Source organism: Lissotriton vulgaris, chromosome 1_1, assembly GCF_964263255.1.
Source record: "Lissotriton vulgaris chromosome 1_1, aLisVul1.2, whole genome shotgun sequence".
Taxonomy (NCBI): Eukaryota; Metazoa; Chordata; class Amphibia; order Caudata; family Salamandridae; genus Lissotriton; species Lissotriton vulgaris.
This window is the reverse complement of record NC_141685.1, coordinates 211,177,518-211,194,474: the sequence shown is the minus strand read 5'-3', so window position 1 is coordinate 211,194,474 and position 16,957 is coordinate 211,177,518. Positions and strand designations below refer to the sequence as shown.

Here is a 16,957-nt window from a genome sequence, read left to right as displayed (position 1 = left end):
ATCAATTAGGTTTATTATCCAGCACCTACCCCAATTATATGTAGACGGAGTGGATTAGTAAATAAATTAGATTTATTATCCAGCACCTACCCTAATTAAACGTAGACTGGAGTGGGAATAGTAAATTAATTAGGTTCAGTCTCCAGCACCTACCCCAATTAAATGTAGACTGGAGTGGGAATAGTAAATTAATTAGTTTTATTATCCAGCACCTACCCAATTAAATGTAGACTGGAGTGGGAATCGTAAATTAAATTGGTTTATTATCCAGCACCTACTTCAATTAAATGTAGAATGGAGTGGGAATAGTAAATTAATTAGGTTCAGTGTCCAGCACCTACCCCCAATTAAATGTAGACTGGAGTGGGAATAGTAAATTAATTAGGTTCAGTGTCCAGCACCCACCCCAATTAAATGTAGACTGGTGTGGTAATAGTAAACTAATTAAGTTCAGTGTCCAGCACCTACCCTAGTTAAATGTAGACTGGAGTGGGAATAGTAAATTAATTATGTTTATTATCCAGCACATACCTCAATTAAATGTAGATTGGAGTGGGAATAGTAGATTAATTAGGTTCAGTGTCCAGCACCTACCCCAATTAAATGTAGACTGGAGTGGGATTAGTACATTAATTAGGTTCAGTGTCCAGCACCTACTGCAATAAAATGTAAGCTGGAGTGGGAATAGTAAATTGATTAGGTTTATTATCCAGCACCTACCCCAATTATATATAGACTGGAGTGGGAATAGTAAATAAACTAGTTTTATTATCCAGCACCTACCCCAATTAAATGTAGAATGGAGTGGGAATAGTAAATAAATTAGGTTCAGTCTCCAGCACCTACCCCAATTAAATATAGACTGGAGTGGGAACAGTAAATTAATTAGGTTTATTATCCAGCACCTACCCCAATTAAATGTAGACTGGAGTGGGAATAGTAAATTAAATAGGTTCAGTGTCCAGCACCTACCCCAATGAAATGTAGACTGGAGTGGGAATAGTAAATTAATTAGGTTTATTATCCAGCACTTACCCCAATTAAATGTAGATTGTAGTGGGAATAGTAAATTAATTAGGTTCAGTGTCCAGCACCCACCCCAATTAAATGTAGACTGGTGTGGTAATAGTAAACTAATTAAGTTCAGTGTCCAGCACCTACCCTAGTTAAATGTAGACTGGAGTGGGAATAGTAAATTAATTAGGTTTATTATCCAGCACATACCTCAATTAAATGTAGATTGGAGTGGGAATAGTACATTAATTAGGTTCAGTGTCCAGCACCTACCCCAATTAAATGTAGACTGGAGTGGGATTAGTACATTAATTAGGTTCAGTGTCAAGCACCTACTGCAATAAAATGTAAGCTGGAGTGGGAATAGTAAATTGATTAGGTTTATTATCCAGCACCTACCCCAATTATATATAGACTGGAGTGGGAATAGTAAATAAACTAGTTTTATTATCCAGCACCTACCCCAATTAAATGTAGAATGGAGTGGGAATAGTAAATAAATTAGGTTCAGTCTCCAGCACCTACCCCAATTAAATGTAGACTGGAGTGGGAACAGTAAATTAATTAGTTTTATTATCCAGCACCTACCCCAATTAAATTTAGACTGGAGTGGGAATAGTAAATTAAATAGGTTTATCATGCAGCACCTACTTCAATTAAATGTAGAATGGAGTGGGAATGGAAAGGGGCGACCACTCGGTCCCCCCGAACGTATGGCGGAGTGCCTCGATCCCCCCGGGAAGCCATTTTTGGGCGGGAGGCGCGTCTCGGCTGGTATGCCCGAAGCGGCGTAGCCGGGGCGCGCCTGTTCCCGCCCTAGAGTGGGCTGGCCTAGACACTGACGCAGCCAGCCACGCCCTCAGGACGGGCAGGGGCGGGTTTACGCCCGCCCTGAAGACGGATAAAAGGAGACGCAAGGCCGGAAGACGTCCTCTTGTTCTTGTGCTCCGAAGCTGCACCTCCTCGCTACACGTGAGCTCGGGACAGAACAAAGAGCCAATTTTGAGCGTTTTGATCTTTTTCTTTGTCTTCCAGATACTTCGTCGAAGAAGATGCCCAGGAAAGGCGAAAAGAGAATGACGACTGACCAGATGGTTCGGGCACTCTTTAAAGATATGTCCGACATAAAGAAACGGTTGGCGGAGCGAGATGGGGAGGAGGGTTCGGGCCCTTCGCCGGCTGGAGGGAGACCTAAGAGGCCGAGAAAGGTTCCAGCCGGTGGGGACGTCCCGGCTCCCTCTGCCCCTCTCGAGGCGCCGACCCCGGTACCGATAGAGGGGAATCCAACCCCGGGGGTCGTCTCCCCGACATCCAAGGAAGACATGCCCCCCGAGCTGGCAGCACAGCTAGCAGCGTGGTTGGGGGATAGTGGTGATGGCGCCACGGCTGCCGAGGCACAGGCGCTGATAAAAGGGCTTCGTGAGAAGAAAGAGGCAGCTAGAGTGGCGGGGATAGACAAGCCGCAAGCGGCAGAAGCTGCGTCCGGTGCAGGTAAGCGGCCATTGCCGATTGCAAGGGACGAGTCAGCACCCTCTCGTAGAGAGAGATTGGGACAACATGTGCCGTTAGCTATAAAAGAAAAGATCTGGGCGGGAGAGTACGTGAATATTTTTTCCCTGCTTGTTGATCATTATGATGTGGAGCATGTGAAAAGTCAGAAGGACTTGATGCATCCGAGTGTTTGGCGCGCAAAAATGGCCGCCTTTAAGGTTAATGAGAACATTGGCAACTGGGGCAATGCATGGGGTATTTTCACATCGATTTTGGGGGAACGTAGGCCCGAGTTGCTCCCTGAGTTTCCCGTTTACCAATCACGAATTATGGGTTACTCGACAACGTATCAAGGTAACCATTGGTTTTGTTATGACAATCTGTTCAGAAAGGAAAAGGAACATAACAAGAGTTTGACTTGGGATTGTTACGATTCGTTAACTTGGGACAAAATGAAAGAATCAGGAATGTTAAGAATGCCATTGGTCGGGAGCAATGTTGTTGATTACTCCCGCCAGAATGTGGGGACGCCCTTTCGACCAAGTACGAGCACCGACGACCAGTCAAGGCCCGCAGGCAATACAGGGAAAAAGGGTTTCTGTTTTAATTTCAACAAGGGGAAATGTACCAGGCCTCCGGGATCGTGTAAGTTCAAACATGAGTGTAGTACGTGTGGGTCGTCCCATCCTGAGTCATCGTGCAGAGCCAGAACGGGTGAGAATGGGGGTAAGGGGGGCGCCAAACAGGTCTAAGCTAGGCCGAGGGGCGCCTTTACCAACCCCGATTGATACCTTGGCAATGATTCCCTGGCTCAGCGAATACCCGGATCGTACTTCTGCTGGGGTGCTACGGAACGGTTTTACACATGGTTTCCGCATCCCGGTAGGGGACTTTCAGGGTGTAGGGATGTGCAAAAATCAACTTTCCGTTTTACAACATACATCGGTAGTGCAGGAGAAAATTCAGAAAGAGGTTAGCCGGGGACGGGTCGCCGGCCCGTTTAGTGAACCTCCGGTACCAGGTTTCGTTTGTTCTCCGTTAGGGGTGGTCCCCAAGAAGGACCCGGGTGAGTTCCGTTTGATCCATAATCTGTCTGCTCCACGAGGTCTTTCGGTGAACGACGCAATTGATCCAGAAGTTTGTTCGGTGCGATACGCATCTTTTGATGAGGCAGTAGCCATCTTGAATCGCCTGGGGCACGGGACGTTGATGGCGAAATCTGATATCGAGTCAGCGTTCCGGTTGCTCCCGGTACACCCAGACGATCAGCGTCTTTTGGGATTCGGGTTCCAGGGATCATTTTACATGGATAGGTGTATGCCAATGGGTTGCTCTATTTCATGTGCTTACTTTGAGCAATTCAGTACTTTCCTGCAGTGGGTGTTCACTGAGACAGCGGGTTTCCGAAATGTAATGCATTACCTTGACGACTTTCTGTTCCTTGGCCCCGCCGGTAGTCCCGAATGTGCCCAGGCTTTAGACAAATTCTGTGTGTTAATGGGTCATCTCGGCGTGCCGTTGGCACCGGGTAAAACTATGGGTCCCACGACTTGCCTCGAGTTTCTGGGGATCGAGTTGGACTCAAGGGAGGGGTGCTTCCGTTTACCAGCTAGCAAGGTGTCGAAATTTAGGGCAGCCCTCCAAGTATGTTTAACTGCATCCAAGGTTACACTGCATCAGTTGCAACAGTTAGTGGGAAAATTGAACTTTGCCTTGAGAGTGATACCAATGGCTCGCCCCTTTTCCCGCTCAATTGCCCAAGCGATGGTTGGCCTGAAGGAGGGTCATCATCGCACAAGGTTATCGACTGAGGTCCGCCAGGACATGCGGATTTGGTTAGCATTCTTGGCGGACTTCAATGGCCGAGTTGTCTGGAACAAGCCAGTCATGTCCTCCGATGAGCTTGGGCTATGGACAGATTCAGCAGGAAGCGTAGGTTTTGGCGCCATCTTCGGCACAAAATGGTCGGCACAGAAGTGGCCCCTATGGTGGCACGAGAAGGGGCTGACAAGTAACATCGCTTTCCTCGAATTATTTCCCATTCTGGTGGCCCTGAGAACCTGGCCAGAAGGGTTCAGAGATCATTCTGTTGTGTTCTGGTCCGACAATATGACCGTGGTAGAATGCATCAATAGTCAGGCAGCCCGTTGTAAATTGATTTTGAGGCTGCTCAAAGAAATTGTCTTACTGTGTATGCAACTGAACGTGGTATTCAGAGCAAAACATGTCCCTGGGGTGATGAATCAGGCCGCTGATGCACTGTCTCGTTTTCACATGCAGGCTTTCTCGGGCTTCCTTCCTTCAGCGGACCCGGAGCCGGCACCCTTCCCCGAAGCTCTCTGGTCTCTCGGTGCCCCGAACTTCGTCACCTCGTGGGAGAGAGTCTAGCACCCAGGACAAGGAAGGCATATGAAGGGGCGTTCCAGGCCTATTTAGCCTTTTTGGGGGCAGAGAGAGGGGGACTTTGGGGGCAGGAGGAGTTGGTAGTACTTTTCCTGATGTCCTTACGTAGGGCTGGGAAATCGGTGGCCACGGCCCAAAGGCATCGTGCCGCCATTTCCTTTGTTGCCAGGGCCCATGGCATCCTGGACCCGACAGCGTCTTTTACGGTACAGAAAGCGCTGCGAGGGTGGCAACGTCTGGAGGGTCGCAGAGTAGACGTAAGACGACCGATAGGTCTAGACAGGTTGTCCCAGTTGCTGACCACACTCCCTAACACATGCTCGTCCCCGTTCGAGACCTGTTTGTTCCGGACTGCATTTATGCTGGCATTTCACGGGGCTATGAGAGTTAGTGAGCTGGTTGCAAGGAACAAACGGGATGTTACGGGGGGCTTGTGCAGGGAGCAGGTTCAGATCAGGGGTGATGCGATGATTGTCTCCTTTCTCAGGTCCAAGACTGACCAAGATGGGAGGGGGGACTGCACGATCATTCGCAGGATCCCCGAGTCATCCATGTGTCCGGTTCAGTGCTTAGAAGATTACCTAGCACGAAGGGTGGCATCATGGGGGGGGACATTGTTGAGGCATGTAGACGCCACCCCGCTGACGAGGTTTCAGTTTCAGCGGGTGCTTGCAATGGCCATTGCCGCAGCGGGCTTGGACCCGGGTGAATTTGGGACCCATTCCTTTCGTATAGGGGCTGCCACAGAAGCTACAGCCAGGGGTCTCAATGTAGAACAAGTGAAACGGGTGGGGCGTTGGTCCTCCAATTGTTATAAGAGGTATGTGCGATTGCACATGTTGTGAAGCTGTAATCATGTACTCACGCTTCTTGTCTTCTGTTTGTTTTCAGTTCAGCAAGCCTACGCGGCAGGGCGGACTGTGCAGTTGACCCAACACCAGGCCAGCGGTCACACATCACCGGCTGAGAGAAAGGAGGTGTGGGTTGTAGGCCACTCATACGTGAGACGGGCCGCAGACGTATTCAAAGCAGGTGATATGATTCACGTACCTGGGGAATACGGGTACAGAGTGTCCTTCTACGGAAGGGGCGGTCTCTGTATTGACCAGTTTCAGGCATTTTTTGAGGGTTTGTTAGAGCGGATGAGGTCACCGCCGTCCATAGTCATAGTACATTTGGGGGGCAATGATCTAGTCACCACCGGTAGACGACTTCTCCTGGAGGCTATGCTTTCCACGGTAAGTTGGTTAGCATGGAGAGTTCCGGGGTGTACAATTGCGTGGTCTCATATGATCCCACGAAAAGTGTGGCGGGGGGCTATCTCGATCCCTGCTTTGAATCATTCCGTTAAAAAATTGAATAACAAAGTGAGTCGGTTGTTCCGTTCCAAGACATTACATTCGATCTCGCATAGTTGTATTAATGATGACAGTATGTATTTGCGGGATGGTGTGCATTTGTCGAGGGTGGGCAATGAGTTACTCATAGGCGACTTCCTAGCTTGGTTAAAATCGTTAAAACATGACCTTTAGGTAGGAGTCTGGTGGGGGGTCCGGATAGCCGGTCAACTATCCGGACCTGTGGCGGTAAGGTCATGATCGGTGAGCACTAATTGGTAGATCCCTATGAGTGGGCGTCACCCAACACGGATGGGAGCGCTCGGGGGAGGTGGCCATTGGCCCCTCAATGGGGAGGCGGTCCCGTCTAAGGGCGGGTCGCCGGAAGTTAAGGAAAGGCGGTCAAGGCCCCTTCCTGTGTAGGAGGGGTTACAGCCCCCTCCTGAGGAATTTCCCGGGGCCAGGGTCATCTGCGACGGCAGATGCGGTAAGTTGTGTGGGGTGGGGGGAGGTCCACGATACCTTCTAGATACCACACACAAGTATTCGAACGACCTTTAAATGGCGTCGAGTCTTAAGTGCCCCCGACAAGTCAAGGGAAATTGTTAGTAGTTGCACTTGAGGTAAGCCTCTGTGCTGTCGCCCTTCCCAAGTGGGAGGGGTAAGTCTGGTTAGGGATCTTGACACCGGTTATGACCTTGCCGTTGGCCCTTAAACGTTAGGATGTACAATTTCAGTGTTTATAGAGAATGTTTCTGTAGGATGCTAGTTCGGCTAGGAGAACCTCTGTATTAGAGAATATGTTAAGATTAGCCAAACATCGCAAATGTGATAATGAAATTGTACATAATATGAAACGTTTAATGTTTAATTTTTGTTTTAATAAATACGGCCGCGGGAGGGTCACTCCCTCCCACATCCAAAAACTTTGAAGAACTGTTTCCGGTTTCCCTTCTTTTGGGGATCGTGTTGAGAGGGGGTGGCGGGTATCTCAGCCATATGGAAAGGGGCGACCACTCGGTCCCCCCGAACGTATGGCGGAGTGCCTCGATCCCCCCGGGAAGCCATTTTTGGGCGGGAGGCGCGTCTCGGCTGGTATGCCCGAAGCGGCGTAGCCGGGGCGCGCCTGTTCCCGCCCTAGAGTGGGCTGGCCTAGACACTGACGCAGCCAGCCACGCCCTCAGGACGGGCAGGGGCGGGTTTACGCCCGCCCTGAAGACGGATAAAAGGAGACGCAAGGCCGGAAGACGTCCTCTTGTTCTTGTGCTCCGAAGCTGCACCTCCTCGCTACACGTGAGCTCGGGACAGAACAAAGAGCCAATTTTGACCCACCCACCAGCCCCTGAGGACAACAAGTTGTTGTGCAATAAAGTGGATTTTCTAAGTATGTTCTTCCTTTTTTCGTTTACAGGTTGTGAAAGTATCAGTTTTGTTGTTTTTCATAATAAAGTATCGTGAATATCATTTAGGTTGTTACGATTAAAAGGACTTGATGTAGTGTTGCTTTTTGAGCATGCTCTTTCGGTCGTAGCGACCAATGTCTTCATAAGTTCGAATTGTCGTATTTATTTTTTGGTAGGCGGTAAGGTCATGATCGGTGAGCACTAATTGGTAGATCCCTATGAGTGGGCGTCACCCAACACGGATGGGAGCGCTCGGGGGAGGTGGCCATTGGCCCCTCAATGGGGAGGCGGTCCCGTCTAAGGGCGGGTCGCCGGAAGTTAAGGAAAGGCGGTCAAGGCCCCTTCCTGTGTAGGAGGGGTTACAGCCCCCTCCTGAGGAATTTCCCGGGGCCAGGGTCATCTGCGACGGCAGATGCGGTAAGTTGTGTGGGGTGGGGGGAGGTCCACGATACCTTCTAGATACCACACACAAGTATTCGAACGACCTTTAAATGGCGTCGAGTCTTAAGTGCCCCCGACAAGTCAAGGGAAATTGTTAGTAGTTGCACTTGAGGTAAGCCTCTGTGCTGTCGCCCTTCCCAAGTGGGAGGGGTAAGTCTGGTTAGGGATCTTGACACCGGTTATGACCTTGCCGTTGGCCCTTAAACGTTAGGATGTACAATTTCAGTGTTTATAGAGAATGTTTCTGTAGGATGCTAGTTCGGCTAGGAGAACCTCTGTATTAGAGAATATGTTAAGATTAGCCAAACATCGCAAATGTGATAATGAAATTGTACATAATATGAAACGTTTAATGTTTAATTTTTGTTTTAATAAATACGGCCGCGGGAGGGTCACTCCCTCCCACATCCAAAAACTTTGAAGAACTGTTTCCGGTTTCCCTTCTTTTGGGGATCGTGTTGAGAGGGGGTGGCGGGTATCTCAGCCATATAGTAAATTAATTAGGTTCAGTGTCCAGCACCTACCCCAATGAAATGTAGACTGGAGTGGGAATAGTAAATTAATTAGGTTTATTATCCAGCACCTACCTCAATTAAATGTAGACTGAAGTGGGAATAGTAAATTAATTAGTTTTATGATCCAGCACTTACCCCAATTCAATGTAGATTAGAGTTGGAATAGTAAATTAATTAGGTTCAGTGTCCAGCACCTACCCCAATTAAATGTAGACTGGAGTGGTAATAGTAAATAAATTAGGTTCAGTGTCCAGCACCTACCCTAATTAAATGTAGATTGGAGTGGGAATAGTAAACTAATTAGGTTTATTATCCAGCACCTATCCCAATTAAATGTAGACTGGAGTGGGAATAGTAAATTAATTAGGTTCAGTCTCCCGCACCTAACCCAATTAAATGTAGACTGGAGTGGTAATAGTAAACTAATTAAGTTCAGTGTCCAGCACCTACCCCAGTTAAATGTAGAATGGAGTAGGAATAGTAAATTAATTAGGTTTATAATACAGCACTTACCCCAATTAAATGTAGACTGGAGTGGGAATAGTAGATTAATTAGGTACAGTGTCCAGCACCTACCCCAATTAAATGTAGACTGGAGTGGGATTAGTAAATTAATTAGGTTCAGTGTCCAGCACCTACCACAATAAAATGTAGACTGGAGTGGGAATAGTAAATTAATTAGGTTCATTATCCAGCACCTACCCCAATTATATGTAGACTGGAGTGGGAATAGTAAATAAACTAGTTTTATTATCCAGCACCTACCCCAATTAAATGTAGACTGGAGTGGGAATAGTAAATTAATTAGGTTTACTATCCAGCACCTACCCCAATTAAATGTAGAATGGAGTGGGAATAGTAAATAAATTAGGTTCAGTCTCCAGCACCTACCCCAATTAAATGTAGACTGGAGTGGGAACAGTAAATTAATTAGGTTTATTATTCAGCACCTACCCCAATTAAATGTAGACTGGAGTGGGAAAAGTAAATAAATAGGTTTATCTTCCAGCACCAACTTCAATTAAATGTAGAATGGAGTGGGAATAGTAAATTAATGTGGTTCCGTGTCTAGCACCTACCCCAATGAAATGTAGACTTGAGTGGGAATAGTAAATTAATTAGGTTTATTATCCAGCACCTACCTCAATTAAATGTAGACTGAAGTGGGAATAGTAAATTAATTAGTTTTATTATCCAGCACTTACCCCAATTAAATGTAGATTGGAGTGGGAATCATAAATTAATTAGGTTCAGTGTCCAGCACCTACCCCAATTAAATGTAGACTGGAGTGGTAATAGTAAATAAATTAGGTTCAGTGTCCAGCACCTACCCTAATTAAATGTAGATTGGAGTGGGAATAGTAAACTAATTACGTTTATTATCCAGCACCTATCCCAATTAAATGTAGACTGGAGTGGGAATAGTAAATTAATTAGGTTCAGTCTCCAGCACCTACCCCAATTAAATGTAGACTGGAGTGGGAATAGTAAATTAATTAGGTTTATTATCCAGCACCTACCCCAATTAAATGTAGACTGGAGTGGGAATAGTAAATTGAATAGGTTTATTATCCATCATCTACCCCAATTAAATGTAGCCTGGAGTGGGAATAGTAAATTAATTAGGTTCAGTGTCCAGCGCCTACCCCAATTAAATGTAGACTGGAGTGGGAATAGTAAATTAATTAGGTTCAGTGTCCAGCACCTACTGCAATAAAATATAGACTGGAGTGGGAATAGTAAATTAATTAGGTTTATTATCCAGCATCTCCCTAAATTAAATGTAGATTGGAGTGGTAATAGTACAATAATTAGGTTTATTATCCAGCACCTACCCTAATTAAATGTAGATTGGAGTGGGTATAGTAAATAAAATAGGTTTATTATCCAGCACCTACCCCAATTAAAAAATGTAGACTGGAGTGGGAATAGTAAATTTATTAGGTTCAGTGTCCAGCACCTACCCCAATTAAATGTAGACTGGAGTGGGAATAGTAAATTAATTAGGTTTATAATACAGCACTTACCCCAATTAAATGTAGACTGGAGTGGGAATAGTAGATTAATTAGGTACAGTGTCCAGCACCTACCCCAATTAAATGTAGACTGGAGTGGGATTAGTAAATTAATTAGGTTCAGTGTCCAGCACCTACCACAATAAAATGTAGACTGGAGTGGGAATAGTAAATTAATTAGGTTCATTATCCAGCACCTACCCCAATTATATGTAGACTGGAGTGGGAATAGTAAATAAACTAGTTTTATTATCCAGCACCTACCCCAATTAAATGTAGACTGGAGTGGGAATAGTAAATTAATTAGGTTTACTATCCAGCACCTACCCCAATTAAATGTAGAATGGAGTGGGAATAGTAAATAAATTAGGTTCAGTCTCCAGCACCTACCCCAATTAAATGTAGACTGGAGTGGGAACAGTAAATTAATTAGGTTTATTATTCAGCACCTACCCCAATTAAATGTAGACTGGAGTGGGAAAAGTAAATAAATAGGTTTATCTTCCAGCACCTACTTCAATTAAATGTAGAATGGAGTGGGAATAGTAAATTAATTAGGTTTATTATCCAGCACCTACCTCAATTAAATGTAGACTGAAGTGGGAATAGTAAATTAATTAGTTTTATTATCCAGCACTTACCCCAATTAAATGTAGATTGGAGTGGGAATCATAAATTAATTAGGTTCAGTGTCCAGCACCTACCCCAATTAAATGTAGACTGGAGTGGTAATAGTAAATAAATTAGGTTCAGTGTCCAGCACCTACCCTAATTAAATGTAGATTGGAGTGGGAATAGTAAACTAATTACGTTTATTATCCAGCACCTATCCCAATTAAATGTAGACTGGAGTGGGAATAGTAAATTAATTAGGTTCAGTCTCCAGCACCTACCCCAATTAAATGTAGACTGGAGTGGGAATAGTAAATTAATTAGGTTTATTATCCAGCACCTACCCCAATTAAATGTAGACTGGAGTGGGAATAGTAAATTGAATAGGTTTATTATCCATCATCTACCCCAATTAAATGTAGCCTGGAGTGGGAATAGTAAATTAATTAGGTTCAGTGTCCAGCGCCTACCCCAATTAAATGTAGACTGGAGTGGGAATAGTAAATTAATTAGGTTCAGTGTCCAGCACCTACTGCAATAAAATATAGACTGGAGTGGGAATAGTAAATTAATTAGGTTTATTATCCAGCATCTCCCTAAATTAAATGTAGATTGGAGTGGTAATAGTACAATAATTAGGTTTATTATCCAGCACCTACCCTAATTAAATGTAGATTGGAGTGGGTATAGTAAATAAAATAGGTTTATTATCCAGCACCTACCCCAATTAAAAAATGTAGACTGGAGTGGGAATAGTAAATTTATTAGGTTCAGTGTCCAGCACCTACCCCAATTAAATGTAGACTGGAGTGGGAATAGTAAATTATTTAGGTTTATTATCCAGCACCTACCCCAATTAAATGTACCCTGGAGTGGGAATAGTAAATTAATTAGGTTTACTGTCCACCACCTACCCCTATTAAATGTAGATTGGAGTGGGAATAGCAAATTAATTAGGTTTACTATCCAGCACCTACCACAGTTAAATGCAGCCTGAAGTACATACATTTTAATATTCTAAAAAAAAGTACAATGCTAGTGTTAGTTATTTTTTGGTATTAAAATTAATTACACAATTAAAAAAAAATATTACATTATTTCAAGAGTACATAAATTAAAGCAAATTTGTATTATAAATAATAGTATGCATTTTTAACAAATATGTAAGTATTTGGATTTTTCAATTTAATACAAATTGTTTTTCATTTGTATGGTTTTTGAGAGAAGTACATTATAGGGATATAGAAACACTATAGTTAATGTAAATACATTATACATTTGAATATATTTTGTACATATAGTTGGATGAATTATTTTTTTTCTATTACAAAATTTGTATAACTATATCCTTTTTTATACATTTTGCATATTATGTTTCTCAAACAATTATGATATATGTCAATATAAATGTAAAGTAAATGGATTATATTATATCTAGTACATTTTATACTAAACAGTTTTTCTATATTAACATTTCAGCATTTGTGTATGAAATAAATGTATGGATTTTATTAATATTAATATGTTTTTATTATAATTATTACATTTCAAATATTAGGAAATGTAGTATTTGACATAAATTACATGTATATGTTAATTTGCACATTTGTTTAAACATATATATATTTTTAATTATAATAATCAATATTATAATGTGATAAAATTTTATTGTATAATTTTACAATATATGAAATATATATATACAATTTTAGAAAATTGGAACAATGTTTGTATAATTTTTCTAATATTTATTTTTTGTTAAATACATTTTTTAGTCATTTATTTAACTATTATTGCATTGATATTATTATTTGGGTGTTTTATTTTGTAACCGCTCTTGGTCTTTTTGGGCCATTTGGGAATATTCAAGCTTGCGGTTGGAACCTGCTTCGCGTTTGAGAAGGTAAGAGATATTTTCGTTATTTTTTAACTATTTTAAGTGTGTTTTGAAGGTAGTAGTTTCATATTTAGGGTGTGTGGAGTTCTGTTTTAGAAGTTGTGATGATTGTAGTTGTTTTTTTAGGTTTTAAATTTTAGTGGCGTTTTTTGGATTTACGGCGTACTTAGTCTTATTGTGTTTGTATGTACTTAGTTAGTTTTTGTGTCAATGATGAATGGTATTGTGTTTTAAAATGTGTAATTTAACGTTTTATGTGGGTGGGAATGTTTGTGTTCATATTCTAGGTTTTTGGAGAAAGCGTTTTCTTTTTTTGAAGTTTGGCCTTTTTTTTGTAAAAGGAATTGTATTTTAGTGGTTTCAACTAATGTTTTTTTTTACACTTCCTTTATTATTCGGGTTTCTTGGAGCGTTTTTTTGACTTTTTTTTACGTTATCGGGTTTTTCATGGATTGGGGATTATTGATTTTTCATGGATATTCGATCGCTTTGGCACAGTTGTATTTTTCCATTTTGTTGGGGGTTTATTTTTTTCCATGGATTTATAACTATCTGGATTGTTTTGGAGAAGTTGGATTGTCGATTTACATCTTTGGTAGAGGTAAGTTATTTTAAATATATTTTATTGGGGTGGGTAAAAGTGTTAATTTTGATTGTTGGTGTTATGTTATATAATTATTTTGTCTATATATTTAAGAAAAAGGATATATATTTTAGACAAAATAATTATTCTTTTTTTAAGTGAAAAGTGTTTGTTAATATTTTAGAGATATTTTGGTTTGTTTTTAGTTTAAGAAGTTTTAAATCTTAGATTAGGGTTTTAGCAATCATTCATAAGTATTCTAGTCCTTTTGTTGTTGGATAAAGTTGGACTTGTTGTAAATATTGGTACATTTGAGCAGTTTGTTGTGATAGTTTGGGTTTTAATTGTAAGACAGATTGCTCCATTCTTAGTTCTTGAAAGCTTTGTTCTTTTTGGATTCCTATTAGGAGTTTGTGTAGGGCAGGAGTAGCTCGGCCTTTTGAAGATAGGAAGGCATTATGCTAACGTTCAACTGCGTTGTTAGTTTTTGCCTCTTGGTTTAGAGTTGATAGATATACATTCCACCAAGGGATTTGGAACTTTGGTTGTCGTCTATGGCCTGATCTGTGTAGTCTCCCCACCCAGGTGTCCTCGAAATAGTCTAAAAGGGGAGCTAGTTTTGTTAATTTTTGGTGTAGAATGGACTTTCTATTAGTATGTTGTAGTGCTCAGCTACGTCTGTGACTGGAACGTATGCTAGGGCTATTAGGTGTTTTATTTGGTATGCGAATGTCATGTTGGTTGCATAATCAACACTTAGGGGCCCATTATGATCGCGGACGGACTTGAGTCCGTTCGCGACTATAGAGGAGGAGGGAACCTCCGCATGGCCTGTGTAGTTCCCTCCTGTCCAATTAGGATGTGACCACCACCCTGGCGGTCACATCCTCTATTTTTACCATTGCGGCGGGTGCGGCTTCAAGCTGCACCCGCCGCAATGGTAAAAATGCATACATTGCATTTGAATGCCGATTTTTGCATACAAATGCAGGGGGGTACCATAGGTACCCCCCATATGCAACCCCCACGCCCCCCCCCCTTCACCCAGGGGTCCCGCAACAGGCCCCTGCAGTGAAGTTCCACCTGCTTTTCCACAGCGAAAAACCCGCCACGGAAAAGCACTTTTTAAACCCCATCCTAATATGGCTGGCGGTGTCTGAGAGACACCGCCACCATATTAGTGCTTTTCCGCCACGGTTGTAAGCCAACCGCGGCAGAAAAGCAGCGGACGGAAACCAGGACCCACCAGCCATCCTAATGTGGCGGTGGGTCTTTGGTAGGTCCGCTGCGGTCTTTCCGCATCCTCCTTGCCGGCGGTGGCTTCCGCCGGCCCTGAGGATGCGGAAAGACCGCAATCGTAATAGGCCCCTTAGTGTTGATTTTTGTAAATATCTCCATAGACATTGATTGAAGTGGAAGTAACATCCCTGTATGGATGTGTGAGGGTATATTTTAAGGATGGTATTCATCATGGCTTGTTCAAAGTCAATGATTATTTTTAGGGGAAAGAAGTCTGATGTTTCTTCTTTTATTTTGTTCAACATTTCTGTGTATGTTGAAGTTTGTTTGTTTGGCAACAAACAAAAGATAAATGGAATGCAGGGGTTATGGTATTGTCCTTGTATTGTATATAATTGATAGAATGGTTTGGGACATATACTAAAGGTGCCATCCATCAGCCATGTTTGGCTTTGTTTTAATTTGTTTATATTGTTTATTGTAGAAAACATAATTATTCTTTTATCTTTATTGCTGTTATCATAAAAGATCAAAGGTTTGTCATTATGAGTTACGGTAAGGTCAGGGGGAATTATTATCTCTTCAAATGTTTTAGGTGTTGGTATTGTTGGTCTTGTAGATTTTTTAGTTCTAGTTATAGCTCTTTTTATAGAAGCTATTGTTGGTAGTTGACCTCTAGCTTCTCTAGGAAGTATTTCTTTAAGTATTACACTTGTTGGTAGTTCTGAGGTGCTGCTTAATTCTTTAATATTTTCCATAGTAGATCTACCTTCTATTTCTGTTAGATTAGGGGGATGATTGTGTTCAGTAGTATTTATCACACTTGTTTCCCTAGTTGTGGCACAACCATAACATTTATTACTGTAATACTTTGTACATTTCCAATTTACTTTAAGGTCTTTTTGTTTCTCTTGAGTATAAATATACCCCATATAGCATAACAGAAAATTGCCTTTTAGAGATGTAATACATTTTGCATCTTCAGTCATTGTGGATTTCTTATTTCTAGAAAAAATATATAAAATATTATAGGTAAATGTTTAAATTTTTAGGCATTAGTAATAGTATATGCATTTTTAATATATACTTACCAATTATATTTTACTACACTTTGCATGTAGTTTTGTTCTTCTTTGGTTGATGCTCTTTTGTATGTTAGTGATCTGTTGAAAAAAAGTGAATTACATTTTAGTTCATGCTTAAATGTTATATTCGTTTTAGCATTTTGTAGGATTTAATGTTTTATGACTAGCATATTACTTTTCTTTTTTAAGCATTTAATAAAAGTATTTTAGAAAACGGACAAAGTGTTTCATTAAGTTAACTTTAGAATTTGTTAAATATTAAGCATTATTAGTAGTACTTGTGCTTTTCAATATATACTTACCAAGTGTTGTTTCTTTGCACTTCAATGTCGATGTTCTTGTAAGATTTTTCTGCTTAATTTATTCAGTTGGCTGTTGAAAGAAAGTCATATGTATTGTATGTGTTGAATTTCATTTTTATATACATTAAGCATTTTTTAAATACTAGATTTAATTTATTTGTATTTAAAAAAAGTGTTAACATTTACAGGAAATATTAAAAATCTGAATGGCATTTGTTTCATACTTGGAACATTTTAGCTGTTTAGTTGTCTTTTATTTAGTGTTTAAGGCATTGGAATAGTAAGACAAAATCCTAACTTCTGTGAATACCAAAAGTAGTAAGTTTAGGATTTTGTCTTAAGTTAGTTCTCTGAATCGGGACCCCAAGAAAGGAAGGCTAAGATAAAAGGAGAAAGACCTGGACTAAGGAGTAGAAGGTAAGGGAGATAGAAAGTTGGTTAGAATTAGGATGAAAAAGAAAGAAATTCAAATCTTAGTCCTGAGGCTATACCTGTGTTTAAGAAATATGATGTTATGTGACGATTTCATTTTTTAACAAGAAAATAAAACAAAGTAGTACCATAAAAGCAGTTTTTCAAATTGGCAAAAGGATTGAAAAATAGGAACTTCAGGTATAACT

At 41.5% G+C, this 16,957-nt stretch overlaps 1 protein-coding gene across 4 annotated transcripts in view; it reads right to left on the bottom strand.

Annotated features, from left to right (window-relative positions):
• LOC147740900 (dromaiocalcin-2-like) overlaps positions 1–16,957 on the bottom strand; it is a 217,005-nt gene that overhangs the window by 114,705 nt on the left and 85,343 nt on the right. For 2 of the 4 annotated variants that reach the window (XM_086935995.1, XM_086935990.1), the window contains exons 2-3: positions 16,338–16,407; positions 16,042–16,113 (exon numbers count right to left, since the gene is read on the bottom strand). The exons of the other annotated variants lie outside the window; for them this stretch is intronic. The gene's annotated coding sequence lies outside the window, so the exon portion shown is untranslated. The remainder of the gene's footprint in view (positions 1–16,041; positions 16,114–16,337; positions 16,408–16,957) is intronic. 4 annotated transcript variants of the gene reach the window in all.